At 44.2% G+C, this 15,416-nt stretch overlaps 2 protein-coding genes across 3 annotated transcripts in view; both read right to left on the bottom strand.

The window, feature by feature from the left end:
- NOS1 (nitric oxide synthase 1) overlaps window positions 1–12,400 on the bottom strand; it is a 185,288-nt gene extending 172,888 nt beyond the window's left edge. For both annotated transcript variants that reach the window (XM_063144250.1, XM_063144248.1), the window contains exon 1: window positions 12,146–12,400. The gene's annotated coding sequence lies outside the window, so the exon portion shown is untranslated. The remainder of the gene's footprint in view (window positions 1–12,145) is intronic.
- The window catches only part of VSIG10 (V-set and immunoglobulin domain containing 10), a 497,585-nt gene that overhangs the window by 87,662 nt on the left and 394,507 nt on the right, over window positions 1–15,416 (bottom strand). The gene's annotated exons all lie outside the window — the stretch shown is intronic.

The following is a 15,416-nucleotide window of genomic DNA, read 5'->3' as shown; positions in this document are numbered from 1 at the left end:
GCCAAAGCACTACAGGAGCACCATGGATAGCTCCTTTGGAGTCCTGACTGGTTCTGACTGAAACCTGGAGCGGATTTACCACCCCAGTGAGGTTAGAGCCACCAGGCCCCACTGCTTATGCCTTTCAAACTGATGTGGACTGGACAGCCCTACAAATAGAGGACCGTCCTCTGGCAGCCGTTTAAAAAGAGGACTTCCCCTTCTTAAAGTAGGACAGATGGACACCTTACCTGAGACATCTGGTGCCACCTGAGAGTTTATTGGCCAACACACACACTCCCTCAAAGTGTTTCAGCATTTATTTGTCTTCCTCAAGGAATATGGCTGGAAAGTTCTTCTCAGGGCTGGGCTTCTATTTGGGTGGGTGGGTTAGGAGCAGGCCAGAGACATGGAGTGGGCCTTCTCCACCCCACCCCCCTACAGACACACATACTTGGGCTCACACATTCTCCTTGCCTTCCTCTTGCCTCTCCTCTCCTGTCAAGGTTAAGGCACTGGCTGCTGTCCAAAATGGGCTGGGAGAGGCGCCAGCAAGTCAGAGCCGAGGGATACACCTGAACACAACAAGGGCCAGGAAGGCTGTTTTTGGCAGACAAACGTCCCACGAGGATGTTTATGGCTCTTCCTGTCTAGGGGGTGAATTAACGGCCAGCCAGGGTGGGGCCAAGTCAGAGCCTGGGAATATGTCACATCTCAGGGGAAGTACTCCAGCCTGCAGTTCTGTGGATGACCACATGGGGCAGTGATATACAAAGCCAGGGGCAGCTCCCCACAGCAGCTGCAGTGTCTCAGCGGATACTGTGCAAATGCAGCTAGCCAGGGCTTTGTGAGCAGAAGAGATTGGCTGGCCAACTACATAAAAGCCACCACCATCTTGCCACAACTTGTCACTCAAGAGCCTCCGAGAGCTGCAGAAGTTCTTCTAGCCCCATTCACATGCACAGGGTTAAGGTAAAAATACACAACGCTCTCCAAAGGCACAACTTTCCCCCTTCAAACAAGCCTAAAAACAGGTCACAAATGAGGATAGGCACAAGATGAACCAAACTTTGAAGTTCGGAGAATTTCAGCCAGCTTGAGCATCCCCTGGTTCTTCCATCCCTACTTTGGATCTCAGTCTTTTAGTTTGCGAAAGAAAGACACAAACGTTGGGATTTCAGCACACAACATACCAAATCCACACTGCATTACATTCACTATAATTTACTGCAGCCCTGAGCTTGGGGGAACTGCCTTTTAAATGAGAGATCCCATCGGGCCATTCCAGATCCTCTTTGGGCAAGTTCTAGGAATGGCCTGGATTGCCCATCAAAAAGATATGGAAGCCCACCAGGTTCTTACCCATCGTACCACCATCTTTGTTGACCTTTGGCTAGTACAATAAACTTTGAACTAAACTACCCAAAATTCAGCCCTTCAAAACATTAAGCTGGAGCTAGTGCAGAATGCTGCAGCTTGGCTGTTGTCTGCAGCTGCCCCTTTTCAGTATGTAACTCCTCTGCCGAGGGAACTGCACTGGCTACTTATTCGTACTGGGTTCTTGTCCTAGTGTTCAAAGCCCTAAACAACTTGTACCAGGAAACCTGAGAGAGTGTCTTCTCCACTACCAAGCTACCTGGTCACTGAGGTCATCCGAGGGCCTGCTCCTGGTGGTTCCACATAGACCCATCCTCTGATTGGAGTCCACCAGGGGAAGAGCCTTCAGTGTGGTGGCTCCCCTCCTGTGGAACTCCCTGCCTCTGAAGGTCAGGCAGGCGCCAACTTTGTATTCCTTTCGGCGTCTCCTGAAAACGTCATTGTTCCAGAAAACCTTGTAACTTCGAGGCTCAACTTCTGCAATGTGCTCTACATAGGGCTACCTTTGTGCCTAGTCTGGAAACTTCAACTAGTTCAAAATATGGCAGCCAGGTTGGTCACCGGTACACCTAGGGGTGGCCACATTACACCAGTCTTAAAATCTCTTCACTGGCTGCCAATTAGTTTCTGGGCAAAGTATAAAGTGTTGGTTATCACCTTTAAAGCCCTACATGGTTTGGGTCCAGGCTACCTGCGGGATCGCCTTCTCCCGTACAATCCGCCCCGCACACTCCGGTCCTCTGGGAAGAATCCTACTTCAGTCAGCAAAAACAAGGCTGACAACTATTACCCAGAGGACCTTTTCTTCTGCTGCTCCCAGTTTGTGGAATGGCTTGCCAGGAAATATTTGTCAACTTACCAGTCTTCCAGAATTTAAGAAAGCCATAAAGACTGATCTCTTCCGGCAGGCCTACCCAGTTGAATTTTAAGATGCCTTTTTTTATTGGTGTGCTGCTTCTAATGATGCACTGGTTTTAAACATTTGAATTAGCTGTATGTATTTTATGGTGTTTTATTTGTGTTGTACCCCGCCTCGATCCAGAGGGAGAGGAGGGTAACAAACAAATAAATAAATAAATAAATAAATTATTATTATTATTATTATTATTCCTTAATGACCAGCCACGGTTCACAGTTCACCTTTCATTTTGCTTTTAAAAATCTATTTCAAGGTGTTTTATTCTATTTTTATTGTATTTTGTCTTGTACACCACTCCGAAATTTTGAAGGGGGAGCGGTATATAAATATTGTAAATAGATAAATAATAAATAAATTAATCCCAATGATCTTAGAATTACCATAGACCCATCTGGAAGGTTTTCATTTGTCTTGGGGACACGGAGGAAGTTTTTCAGGTTAATTAACCTAGGGACGGTTTAAAATTGCTAACACATTTCCCAAAATAAATCACAGACGGTGCAATAAAAATCCAGCAATGACAGAAAAGCAGTTTGGCGGGCCAAGGATGAATATAATTCCAACACACCATGACTTATCATCAGGAAGCAGTTGCTCAAACGGCAGCAGAGCATTTCGTAAGCAGCTGCCACTGCAGCGACAGAGAAAATAACACTTGGACATAAGAGAATATGGTCAGCAATAACCAGGAATGGTCAGAGCCCAGGTCAAATGGTGAATGTAAGCAGAGCCCTGCTGGATCAGACTAAGGTTCCACCTAGCCGAGTATCCTGTGTCCAACAGTGAATAGCCATACAGTTTGGGGAAGTCCACAGTAAAAGTTATTGGGGGAACAGGTGGGATAGAAATAAATAAATAACTAAATCATATTTTTGCACATTTTAATGTTCGGCAAATTGTGCAAATGGTGGCTGAATCTGTACCATAATTTGCACAAACTGCTCAGAAATTTGTAGACCCCACCTTCCAATAAATGGACCAATTGTAGACCCCCACCTTCCAAAATGAACATTTCTCCCCCCCAGAAAATACGCTAACTGGTCCAACTTACTGCAGATCAAGTCGGGGGACTGCAGCAGAAACTGAAATGGAGTCCAGGGGCCGAACCTAGGAAAACCCATTGCCCCCAAACAAATTCCTCCGGTACCCCTAATGTGGTCAAAAGTCTTCCCCACTCTGGTGAGATGCATTTCTGTTTCAAGGATAGGAATGATTTCTAAATGCGCATCTAGACATATAAATCAGCGTACGAAAATATCATGCAAATCCGTGTCCTCCTTTGTCCCCCTTTTTTAGTGATGCATTTCCTCTTTTTTCAGGGATCTGCAAGAGGCCAACCTACTAGTGTTTCAGTGTCATCTAAAATTTAACAACTGCAGGGAACCGGAATCACAGCTGGGATTGCAATCTGTTTGAAGGCTTGCAATGTGAATTTCCCATTGGGATGTAATAATAACAATAAAAAGAGGGGGGCACCTATTTCATGCCCAGTTATGCATGTCAGGGCAAATGCTTTGCCCCGCCAATCTCTTGGCAAACATGCCATTCGGCCTTCTGCTGTATTGACAGTTACAACGCAGGCAGCGGGGGGCAGGAAAAGGAGGGAGCAGTTACATTTTCAGATCGTTTCCAGTTCTACAAGCAGGACACGTTATAGGCTACAGAAAGGAAAGGGAATAAAGCACTCTGACCCTATGCCTCAATCCAAAACACATTCATTGGAAGCAAGTCTCATGGATCACAAGTAGAGATCATAGAATCATAGAGTTGGAAGGGGCCAATAAGGCCATCGTGTCCAACCCCCTGCTCAATGCAGGAATCCACCCTAAGGCATCCCTGACAGATGGTTGTCCAGCTGCCTCTTGAAGGCCTCTAGTGTGGGAGAGCCCACAACCTCCCTAGGTAACCGGTTCCATTGTCGTACTGCTCTAACAGTCAGGAAGTTTTTCCTGATGTCCAGCCAGAATCTGGCTTCCTGTAACTTGAGCCCGTTATTCCGTGTCCTGCACTCTGGGAGGATCGAGAAGAGATCCTGGCCCTCCTCTGTGTGACAACCTTTTTAGTATTTGAAGAGTGCTATCCTGTCTCCCCTCAATCTTCCCTTCTCCAGGCTAAACATGCCCAGTTCTTTCAGTCTCTCTTCATAGGGCTTTGTTTCCAGACCCCTGATCATCCTGGTTGCCCTCCTCTGAACATGCTCCATGGCATGGGCATCTGGCTGGAGCTTGAGGTGCAGCGAGAAATCACCCACTCGGCTTCCCAGACCCCACTCCTTAGATCCCTGTGCCTGACTCAGCATGTGCCAAGTCGAGAGAGTGCTTCGCTCCGGGCCTTTTTCGTAAGTGCCCATTTGCGCAAATGATGGCCGTAACGGGACCGTTTACGCAAAGATTACAGGAGTAACAGGTCCATTTATTCTGCTGAGGGTCACATTCTCTCGGGAGTAAGTTGTTTGGGGATGCGCCCTGATAGCCACACTGGAGAAATAAGTATTTACTTAAGTAACAGAAATTCACATTCTTTCAGAGCCAAGTGAAATAATAAACCAGTGTGCACACAAAGGCCTGCAACTCATTTTTCTCCCCAGTCCACAGCTTACAGCTATCATAACTGCCCTTGGAACACCCCCATACCAATCCTAAATCAGTAAAAAAAGTCAAATCGCCATGAAGTTCTCCCATCAGTACAGGTCATGCCAGGATATCATTATCATCATCATCATCATCATCTGAACTATCAAGATATATACAGAGCGCCCAAAGCACACAACTACAAGATATACATTCAGGAATGGACAGTGATAATTAACCTTATTTAGTCACAGATATGACGGTTATAACTGATGCATCCACCTGCATGACAAAATGACCCAATCATCAATGGCAAACTACTGGTTGCCTAACAAAACTGCACATGAAAATTGCTCCTGAGACAATCATATCCACCTTTTTATAATAAATAATTCCTAATGCATGATATACATAAATCAAAGTCACAGTCACAGTTTATAAAACAATTCAGTGCTGGTGATGACATCAGTATAGTAACCTTGTAAACTATGTTTATAATACGAGGTTATGTTTATTGTTTTCCAGTTCTTATCAGCGTTGCAAACTTTATTAACAGGCCCCCGGTTTGTTTGTCCTGTTTGCGCGGTAGCTTCTTCGGGGGAAAAATGCTGAAAAGATAACAAATTTTGTTGGAGAAGATATACTGTCACCAAACAGAAATCTATCAGCTTAAGTTTTCTCCACTGCGGCACCCCGGCTGTGGAACGAGCTCCCCAGAGAGGTCCGCCTGGGGCCTACACTGTACTCTTTTCGTCGCCAGCTGAAGACCTTTTTTATTCTCTCAGTATTTTAACACTTAATTTTAACTTAAATTTAAATTTTACTGTTTTAACTCTTTATTTTAATCTTATATCAATTTTGCTGCGTGGTTTTTATCCTGGTTGTGCTTTTTATACTGTATTTTGTATTTGTGCTTTTAACCTGTTGGTTGTTTTATGATGGTTTTAATTTTTGTGAACCGCCCAGAGACCTTCGGCTATTGGGCGGTATAATAATGTAATAAATAAATAAATAAATAAATTAAATTTTAAAAAAGTTATGAGCACATAGTTCCTAATGAGAACTAGCATCAGTTATAACCATCATATCTGTGAATAAATAAGGTTAATTATCACAGTCCATCCCTGAATGTATATCTTGTAGTTGTGTGCTTTGGGTACTCTGTATATATCAGATCATTCAACTACTGCCTTCCTTTTTTTCCTTTTTTTTTTTTTGAATGGCGCTGAACTATCATGTACACCACAGTTCCCCATTTCACCATAGTGTGTATAAGAATGGAATCTCTGTGTTGGAAAGCAGCATATCTCTGTATGCACAACATTCTGGAGACAAAGAATGGGAGAAAACCATTTACCTCCACGCCCAGCTTGTAAGCTTTCCATCTGGTTGGCTAGTGGGAAACCAGGTGCTGAACAAAATGGACCTTTGGACTATCTATCTATCTATCTATCTACTTATGGGATACACTAGGGTGACCATACGAAAAGGAGGACAGGGCTCCTGTATCTTTAACAGTTGCATAGAAAAGGGAATTTCAGCAGGTGTCATTTGTATATATGGAGAACCTGGTGAAATTCCCTCTTCATCAACAGTTAAAGGTGCAGGAGCTATACTAGAGTGACCAGATTTAAAAGAGGGCAGGGCACCTGCAGCTTTAACTGTTGTGATGAAGAGGAAATTTCCCCAGGTTCCCCATGTATACAAATGACACCTGCTGAAATTTCCTTTTCAATACAACTGTTAAAGGTACAGGAGCCCTGTCCTCCTTTTCATATGGTCACCCTAGGATACACAGGCACCCCCCCCCCCCACATGTCTGATCTTTATATACCTCGCTCAATCCTGCTGGAGTTTTGGATGCACAGTGATGTGATTTGCTGAGAAACCGCACTTCAGTTATGTGGGATTTATTATTATTAATAATATTATTATTACTCTCTTTTCTTGCTCGTGGCGGTTTTTCTAGACAAACATGATGGGCTTTACTGAGTCATGCTGTCTTTTACTGATTCAGGAATTTCTTGACTATTGAACATGTTTTGACTGCTTTCTAGATGTTGGTGTGGATGGATTTTGGTAGGCCCAGTTTCTGAAGGTCCTCTGTATAGTTTTTTGGTGTGATGCCAGTGACTGATGTGACTAACGGAATAATTGTGAGCTTTTCCTGTTGCCATAGTTCTTTAGCTCATCATCATCATCATCATCATCATCATCTATTCCTTGCTTAGTATTACTTAATTATTAATAATACAATTCAGAAAAGGAGGAGCAAAAGAAAACCAGAAAGAAATTGTGCAGGCTGCAAACGTACGTGAAAGCAAAACAATTCATATTATATCACATCCCTAGCAAAGGATACGGTTGAGCAGCACGCTGGACTTTGCTGTTCCCGCACATAAAAAATAACCTCCACTTTTCAATAAATCGTTTGTATTGTAGCCTTCCCTCACTTACTCTGCAAGAACTTCTTTCTTGGGAGCTTTGGGGAGGTGTTGGACTCTATCTTGACACAAAGAGATGATCTTGGGAGGCCTCTCTTGACTCTGAAACTCCCCAGGTTTGTGGCAGTGAGAGTGTGCGCATGTGCGCAGAAGAGAAAGTGAAGATAATGATGCTAATAGCTGGCAATTAAATGTGCCATGAATAGCACATTTCACGGTGGGCTAAGTTCTGCAATGCAGAGGAGAGGACTTTTCGAAAGCCGGCAGCCTCCCCTCTTCTCCCACGGCAGACGCAAACTGCTCCAGACAGATCCGCGCAATGTTTGCCGACAGCATGTCAGTCACAAGCAAACGCACTGCGAGAGCCGCATCCAATGGGAAGATTAGAGAGGGGAACGTTCTGCACGTGGAATAGAAGCAGGCACAAGAGCCGGAGGGAAGAGAGAGAGAGAGAGAGAGGGAGCCTTTGGCCACGGGTTCCCAGGGAGAGGGCGTGGGAGGAGTGAGGGCAGACGGCTAAGAATAAACCACAGATACCCGATCAAGTGTCAGAAGTCAGGGAGATTCGAGATGGTGGCTGGCCGGTGCCATCTGCTTTCATTGTGTGGCACGTTACGCCAGTACAGGAAAAACAAAGCGCATTTGACTGCTCTGAAATAAAGAGAGACAGACAGGACCCCGAGCCCTTGTCGAAGACGGGGATCGGGCTGGCGCTTGACAATCCCAGCCGGGGTTTTGCTCGGCGGCAGGGGAATTTGACAGCCCCATCAGGGCCTTTTCTCTGTGCAGCAATCATCACTCAAAAAAAAGAGCACTAGCTGAGAGCAAAGAATGGACCAGCAAGGCTAAGCTGCAAAGAAAAAGAATTGGGGCGGGGGAGGAGCAGAACGGGGGATGGATAGGAAGGTAGACAGGTCAAGGTGGTTTATTTATAATCACTTTTGCATCCCGCCTTTCTTCCCTCTTGTAAAGAACCCAAGGTGGTGTACATCAGCTTCTTCCTCTCCGTTTTATCTTCATAACAACAACCCTGTGAGGTAGGTTTGGCTGAGAGTCAGTGACTGGCCCGAAGTCACCCAGTGAGCTTCCATGGTTGAGTGGGGACTAGAACATGGATTGCCCAACTCCCAGTCCAAGAGTCTGACCACTACACTACACTGTCTTTCAGGATTACGGGTTTTATGGCATAAACAAGCAGCAGCAGCAGGTAGGGCAAGGTTGTAAACTGAATCATAGAATCATAGAATAGTAGAGTTGGAAGGGACCCAGAAGGCCATTGAGTCCAACCCCTTGCTCAATGCAGGAATCCACCTTAAAGCATCCCTGGCAGATGGCTGTCCAGATGCCTCTTGAAGGCCTCTCGGGTGGAAGAACACATGACTTCCCTAGGTCATTGGTTCCCTTGTCACTCCGCTCTAACAGTCAGGAGGTTTTCCCGATGTCCAGCCGGAACATGGCTTCCTGTAACTGTAACTTCCTGTTACTGCTACTCACTTGGCCACTGGCTGAAACTCAGTTGGTCAGAAAGAAAGAAAAAGATTTACCTAACCCTGCCTGGAGATGCCGGGTATAGAACCTGGAGCCTTCAGCATGAAAAGCAAGTGCTTTACCTAGGGATGCCAGAGAAAACTGCAATGAAATCAAATTACTTCATATTTCCATGAATCTAACCTCTGAATTCCGCAGTGGACCGGCTTTTCTCAAGTCGCACATTTCCGCAGAATGGCGAGTCTTCTTCTTCTTTTTTTTAACTTTCCAGAATTTCATGCAAATTTAGTTGTAGAAAAATAAGCAAACGAAACGAAATGAAACCCACCACCCCAAAATGCATAATACCCCCATTGGTTAAAGCATGAAAGTACACATGGGGGGGATTTATGCACTTTGGGGGGGGGGTTACAAATGCGAATTTGTACTACATGAAGATTTAAAATGCAGTAAAGAAATTAAGGAATTGATAACGAATTTGCTGACTGCAGCAAGGTTGATTGTAGCTAGGAACTGGAAGATTCAAGGGGAATATTGTATTGAAGAGTGGTATAAAGAAGTATGGGAGATTGCTATTAATGATAAATTAACATGTAACATAAAAGTGAGAAGAGGTATAGCAAAAACGAATGATTTCGAGGAAATTTGGAAGCAGTTCCTAATATTTGTGTTTTCTTAGGGAAGTGGGAAACCACCAGCAGAAGAGGTGTTAAGATTTTGGAAACAGGAATGATCCCGAAGGGAAGGGGGAGCACTTGTTATTATGTTGAATTATGTTGGATTATGTTATGATAAAGCATTATATGTTAACAATTATATATTTAAGCAATTTGTCAGGTATTAGTATGTTAATTGTTATGTTGGTTTGTATTTTATGTAGTAATAAATAAAAAATTAAAAAACAAACAAAAAAAACAAATGTGAATTTGTGCAAATGTGAATTTGTGCAAATGTGAATTACTGCAAATGTGAATTTGCACACATTCAGGAAATCGGGGGTGGGTGGGGATCCGATTCTGCCAACATAAGGCAACTGACTATCCATGAAAAGCAGACAGAATGGAGTTTACAAAATCTGTACATCCCTAGCTCTGCCCCCGAGCTACACCCCTGGCAGTCCTGGATACTCCTTCCTGGGCCGAAAGCAGAGAGGTCGATAACAGGACGCAACCCCTGGGCGTCTTGCCACAGTGCAGACGGTGAGCGGTTGGGCTGCAGCCTGTAACAGCCATGCCAAGTGGCTGTCAGCACTCCCCGCACACAGGCTCCACAGATATGAAGTTGCTGTTGGATGATTGTAGAGCTTTAGTGGTCATAAGCAAGGCCTGAGTGTTTCCCTGCCTCCGTTCCATTCAGTTTTCAAAAGATCAGGTGCACACTTCCAATGAGCCCACGAAAGCCACATGCAGGGCAGCACTGAATGGTAGGCTTGCGCTTTGGAGGGGATGTGAAAACGGAACCGTACACAACCCAACTGGGTTCGATTTTCATTTTGTACAAAATGCATACCACGAGTAACAGACAAATGAGGTTTATTTGCATTGTTCCATTCATCAGTGGTGGGTTGTTGTTGTTGTTGTTGTTTTGGGGGGGAGGAGGGTGTCTTCTCTTTCTCTGGTGGTGATGGCTTCTCCTAGCCACCATTTTCTTTTACCAGAATGTCTGGGATGTTGCAGCATTTTGGACATTCGGTTTAAAAATGGTGACACTCGCAAAAGCTTCATTTTGTGTGTATGTGTGTCTCTCTCTCTTTCTCTCTGTATGGTAGCTGCCATCTCCTCTACCCCCAGAATGTTCCAGAATGATGCAGTGCTTAGGGAATTCTGGGGATGAAAATGGCCAACAGGAGGAAGCCACCAAGAAGTTCTCAGCTGTTGTGGTAGTGCTCCCCCATCCAAAAAGGTTAGGAGTACAATCCTATGCATGCTTAGACAGAAAAAAGTCCCGCAACTCTCAGCATCCCATGCTGGCTCTGGCTAGGGAATGCTGGGACTTGTAGGACTTTTCTTCTATCTAAACATGCATAAGACTGCACTCTAAGCGTGCGATCCTATGCATATCTAGACAGGAAAAAAATTCTGCAACTCTGAGCATGCCACAGCTAGCTATGCTGGGAGTTGAAGAATTTTTTTCTGCCTAAACATGCATAGAATTGTACCCCCAAAGAAAGAAAAATAAAGGGAAAGTTGGTAAAACAAATGTGAGAAATGAAAATAACTCATAGCCTGGCACCTACACTGTGGCCTATTATTATTATTATTATTATTATTATTTATTAATTAATTATTATTATTATTTTCCCAAGCTTTTTACTCCTTCAGTTTTGTTTTTAAAATGTGTTGTCATGTTTTTAGACCTTTATACTGCAGGTAGTTTATTTTCCCTGGTTTTATTCTGCTTTAAAAACATGTAAAGGTTTAATATTAGGTTTTATATTTATGTATTTTATGGTTTCAGTTTTTGTGAACTGCCCAGAGAGGTTTGGGTATTGGATGGTATAGGAATATAATATATTTTAAAAATAAATCAACAAAGGAGCAATCCTATGTATGTTTAGACAGAAAAAAACCCTGCAATTCCCAGCGTTTCCCCTTTTTCTGTCTATGCAAGCATAGGATTACGTTCTAACTACAGCACGACAACAATGAGCAACAATTACTTTTGCACACCCCTGATAAAATTGATTCCACCTAAACAATGTCTGGCTACAGATTCAGTTTTACACAGAGATCTACCGCAACGACAATTATTCTTCCAAAGTCACATAATGTGAAGCATAAAAATTGCTAGAGATAACACTCAGCAATATTGCTCATCTTTTCCTTCTGCTCTCTCAGATCTTTCGCCTTGTTTCACAGGCAACTCACTGGAAGGCATTCCTGAAAGAGGGGTGCCCAGATATCGGAGCCCTGACTCATGCTTCCCTTCTCACACCCACACCCCCCAAAACACCAGCCCAAACTCATCATTTCTGCCCTGCCACCGCACAGTCCCTCAGCCTGAAACTCACGCATATCCAAGCGAGTCATACAAGAAGTCTTCCAAAACCAACTCTAAGTAAATAAATAAAAAAATCCCCCAAATTAATTTCTGCATAAATTGTATCGATCGGCACAATTGGTCTTGCATGGTGTGTCTCGGCCGTCTTCGCACAAAGAACAGCAGGCCGCCATGCGGGACTGCACCATCACTATCCACCCTTGGAGTTTCTGATGTTCTCTCTCTCGATATGGTGCGGAATAATCCGCAGCACAGGGCGACACGAGAATTTACGTCGCACGCCTTCCCATCCCGAACAAAAAAGAACTTGAAAATTAAGAGATTGACTCTCCTCCCACCCCACCCCAACCCGGCATTGCTGTACTTACAACCCGTTGCACTCCAAGGGGGCTTCTTGGAGGAACCTGGATCCTCAGCTCGGATTGGAAAGCAGCAGCTAAAGCTACAGCGAATGGAACTACAGGGGCTTCCAACCGACGGAATTCACAAAAAGTTCTCTTCAAGGTACAGCTCTTCTTCTCAGCGTCTCCGATGGAGGCCGGGAGCAGAAAGGCGGTGGGAATAGAGACAGGTGTTCACCGTTCCACTATCAACACTTCCAGGCACGGGAATGCCAACCTCCGTCCGTTCCTGGCTTCCAACAGGGAGCAATGCAGGGAGAAGAGTCCAATGGTGCTCACCTGTGGGAGATGAAAGCACCTGTTTTAGAGCAATTCTGGAGATCCAGCCACCATATACACACTCCTCTTGCGAGCATCTGGTTTTTTTGTTTGCTTGTTTTGATCTTTGGAGAACGTTTAAAGCCGGAAAATGAAATTGCATTTATACACTGCTTAATTTTTTTTTCTCATTTTGCCACACTTACCCACTTTTCCAAGCTGTGAAAAATTCCACATGCTGTGCAATCTATGCTGCAACCACACTTAGAATACTGTGTACAGTTCTGGTCACCACACCTTTAAAAGGATATTAGAGAGCTGGAAAAAGTGCAGAAAAGGGCAACTAAAATGATTAAGGGGTTGGAACTTCTCCCCTACGAGGGAAGGTTACATCAACTGGGATTGTTTAGCTTGGAAAAAAGAAGGCTAAGGGGAGACATGATAGAGGTGTACAAAATTATGCCTGGTGTGGAGAAGGTGAATAGGGAGACATTTTTCTCCCTCTCTCAAAATACTAGAACCCGGGCTCATCCCATGAAGCTGATTGGTGGGAGATCCAGGACAAATAAAAGGAAGGGCTTCTTCACACAGCGCATAGTTAAATTATGGAACTCACTACCAGAAGTGAGTTGTGTAGTGATGGTCACCAAACTGGATGGCTTTAAAAGGGGGTTGGATAAATTCCTGAAAACAAAGGCTATCAATGGCTACTAGCCCTGATGTTTGTGTGCTAACTCCAGTATTCAAGGAAATAAGCCTGTGTGCACCAGCTGCTGGGGAACATGGGTGGGAGGGTGCTGTTGCACTGTGTCCTGTTGTTCATCCCTGGCCGATGGCTGGTTGTCCAGAACAGAGTGCTGGACTAGATGGACCCTTGGTCTGATCCAGCAGGGCTCTTCTGATGTTCTGATGTTCTTAGCCAGTTGTCACTTTTGGAAGGGGATCCCATTGGAAGCTTATTGAGGGATTGTAATATTTGAATTTATTTACAAATGTATGGGTAGAGGTGCAGATTAAAACACTCCAACATACGGTTGAAGTCCATTGATCCCATATCAGACCTCTTCGGAGACAAACAGCAATAAGGGTCCAGAAGCAGCAATAAAGGTCCTTTAGATGTTGATGAGCTACAACTCCCATCATCCTGGACTGCTGGCAATATTAGATGGAGCTGATGGGTGTTGGAGTCCAAGAACATCTAGAGTAGGGTAGGTTCTTCACCCTTAGCTTACAGAATCCATACCCAGCCTTCTGTTACTTTGTTCCCTGTTCTGTGAAAATTTCCTACATTTTCACAAATTTCCTTCATAGGCTAAAATTGGGCTGATTGGGTCTAAAGGGGAAATTCACACAAATTACAAAATGTGCATGAATTGAAAACAAAAACATGTTCGGTAATTTATGAACAGTTTCAACGGACACATGCCCGAGTTTGTGATTGCGTTCACAGTTGCGAATGGGGCACGCTCATATGTTTTGCGAGCAAAAACCAAATTCTTATTCATCCCTATGGAACAGTTCTTCAGGGCACGATACTATGCATGTTTACACAGAAAGCCTACAACTCCCAGCAACACCCAGCTGGCAAGCTGAGGGTTGTAGGACTTTTCTCCTGTCTCATCATGCATGGTATTATGCCTTTAATGGTGTGGTTCCCATTGACTGCAAGAGACCACGTGCTCTCACTCAACCAGCCAAGCAACCTTTCCTTCGCCAAGTATCCCCTCTATTAGGGTCAATCCTGCCAGTATTTCTTGCAAGTGGTTCCTTATGTGGTTAGAAGAACATGAGAAGAGCCCTGCTGGATCAGACCAAGGGTCCATCTAGTCCAGCATTCTGTTCACACAGTGGCCCACCAGCTGTTGCTTTCCCTCATCTGAGCTGAACGCTTCTTCTTTTTGGGTCTTCTTCTTGGGTCAGTCTGTTTGCAGAGGACACAGTAGTTGAGTTCACAAGCTGATCTCTTGCAATGGCTAGTGCTGGGAACTGCAATCCCCAGAAGTGCACCATCACCTGCCATACACTGACATTTTGAGCTGAGAGAGAACTCTCAGAAAAAAACACATTCCAATTCCATCTCCTGCATGTGAATGTCCCCCTAAGCCAAATCTACACTTTTTGTCATATCATTACAATCCCATCACGGTAACGCTATGACCCTCTTGAGCCTTTATACCTTCTAGGACACACAATGACGTTTGTTGCGGTATTTTGGAATAAAAAGCAGGAAATAACACTACGATAGCGGTATACGGCATGTATTATGTGGCCCAACAGTTATCAGTGCACTTCAATACCGCTATAAAGCAGGTGTAGACCTAGCCTTAGAAAACCCATAATGGCCAAGCCAATTCCGAATGAACCGAGAGTAGTTTGCCCGTCATAAAGTTTTGATACATCTCCAATTGAAGCCAAACAAATGGATTTGTGGGAAAGTGCATATACAGGAAGAAAAAAATAGCTTGCATTTATTTGAAACGCTGCACCAGCTTTAGTACTACCTAACTTTCAAAATAAATAACACCTTGCCTGCATGGCTATACTCTTCCTGGAAATAGCAAACTTTGGTGAGAAAGCTTAGGGCTGATATAACTGAGCATGGGGTTAATGGACTGACTGGTTTACTTTCACTGCCTAAACCTGTTCTTGTCAAGGTGACTTTCCTTTGCACAGACCATCACTTGCAGAGAAAAAAGCAATTTATCACCCCAACAGTATTTTAAAAGCGCACTGCCCAGAAGATTATGGGAATTTTCCTGTGAGACTGGCTGCAGGCCAAGAAGATGACCATTTATTTTTATTTATTTATTGTTATTCATTTACAACTAGCCCCTGTAACAAAATGGTGTGTATCTCTGTGTGTAGGAACCTTCAAAGCCAGTGGTGTAGTGGACTCATGGCTTGCAGAAATAAGGGCCCAACACTTCAAAGCCTTATGAAGAGAGACTGAAAGAACCGGGCATGTTTAGTCTGGAGAAGA

The sequence above is a fragment of the Elgaria multicarinata genome, chromosome 18 (assembly GCF_023053635.1).
Source record: "Elgaria multicarinata webbii isolate HBS135686 ecotype San Diego chromosome 18, rElgMul1.1.pri, whole genome shotgun sequence".
In the NCBI taxonomy this organism is placed as follows: domain Eukaryota; kingdom Metazoa; phylum Chordata; class Lepidosauria; order Squamata; family Anguidae; genus Elgaria; species Elgaria multicarinata.
Note: the sequence above shows the minus strand (reverse complement) of the source record. Positions and strands in the feature narration are given on the sequence as shown.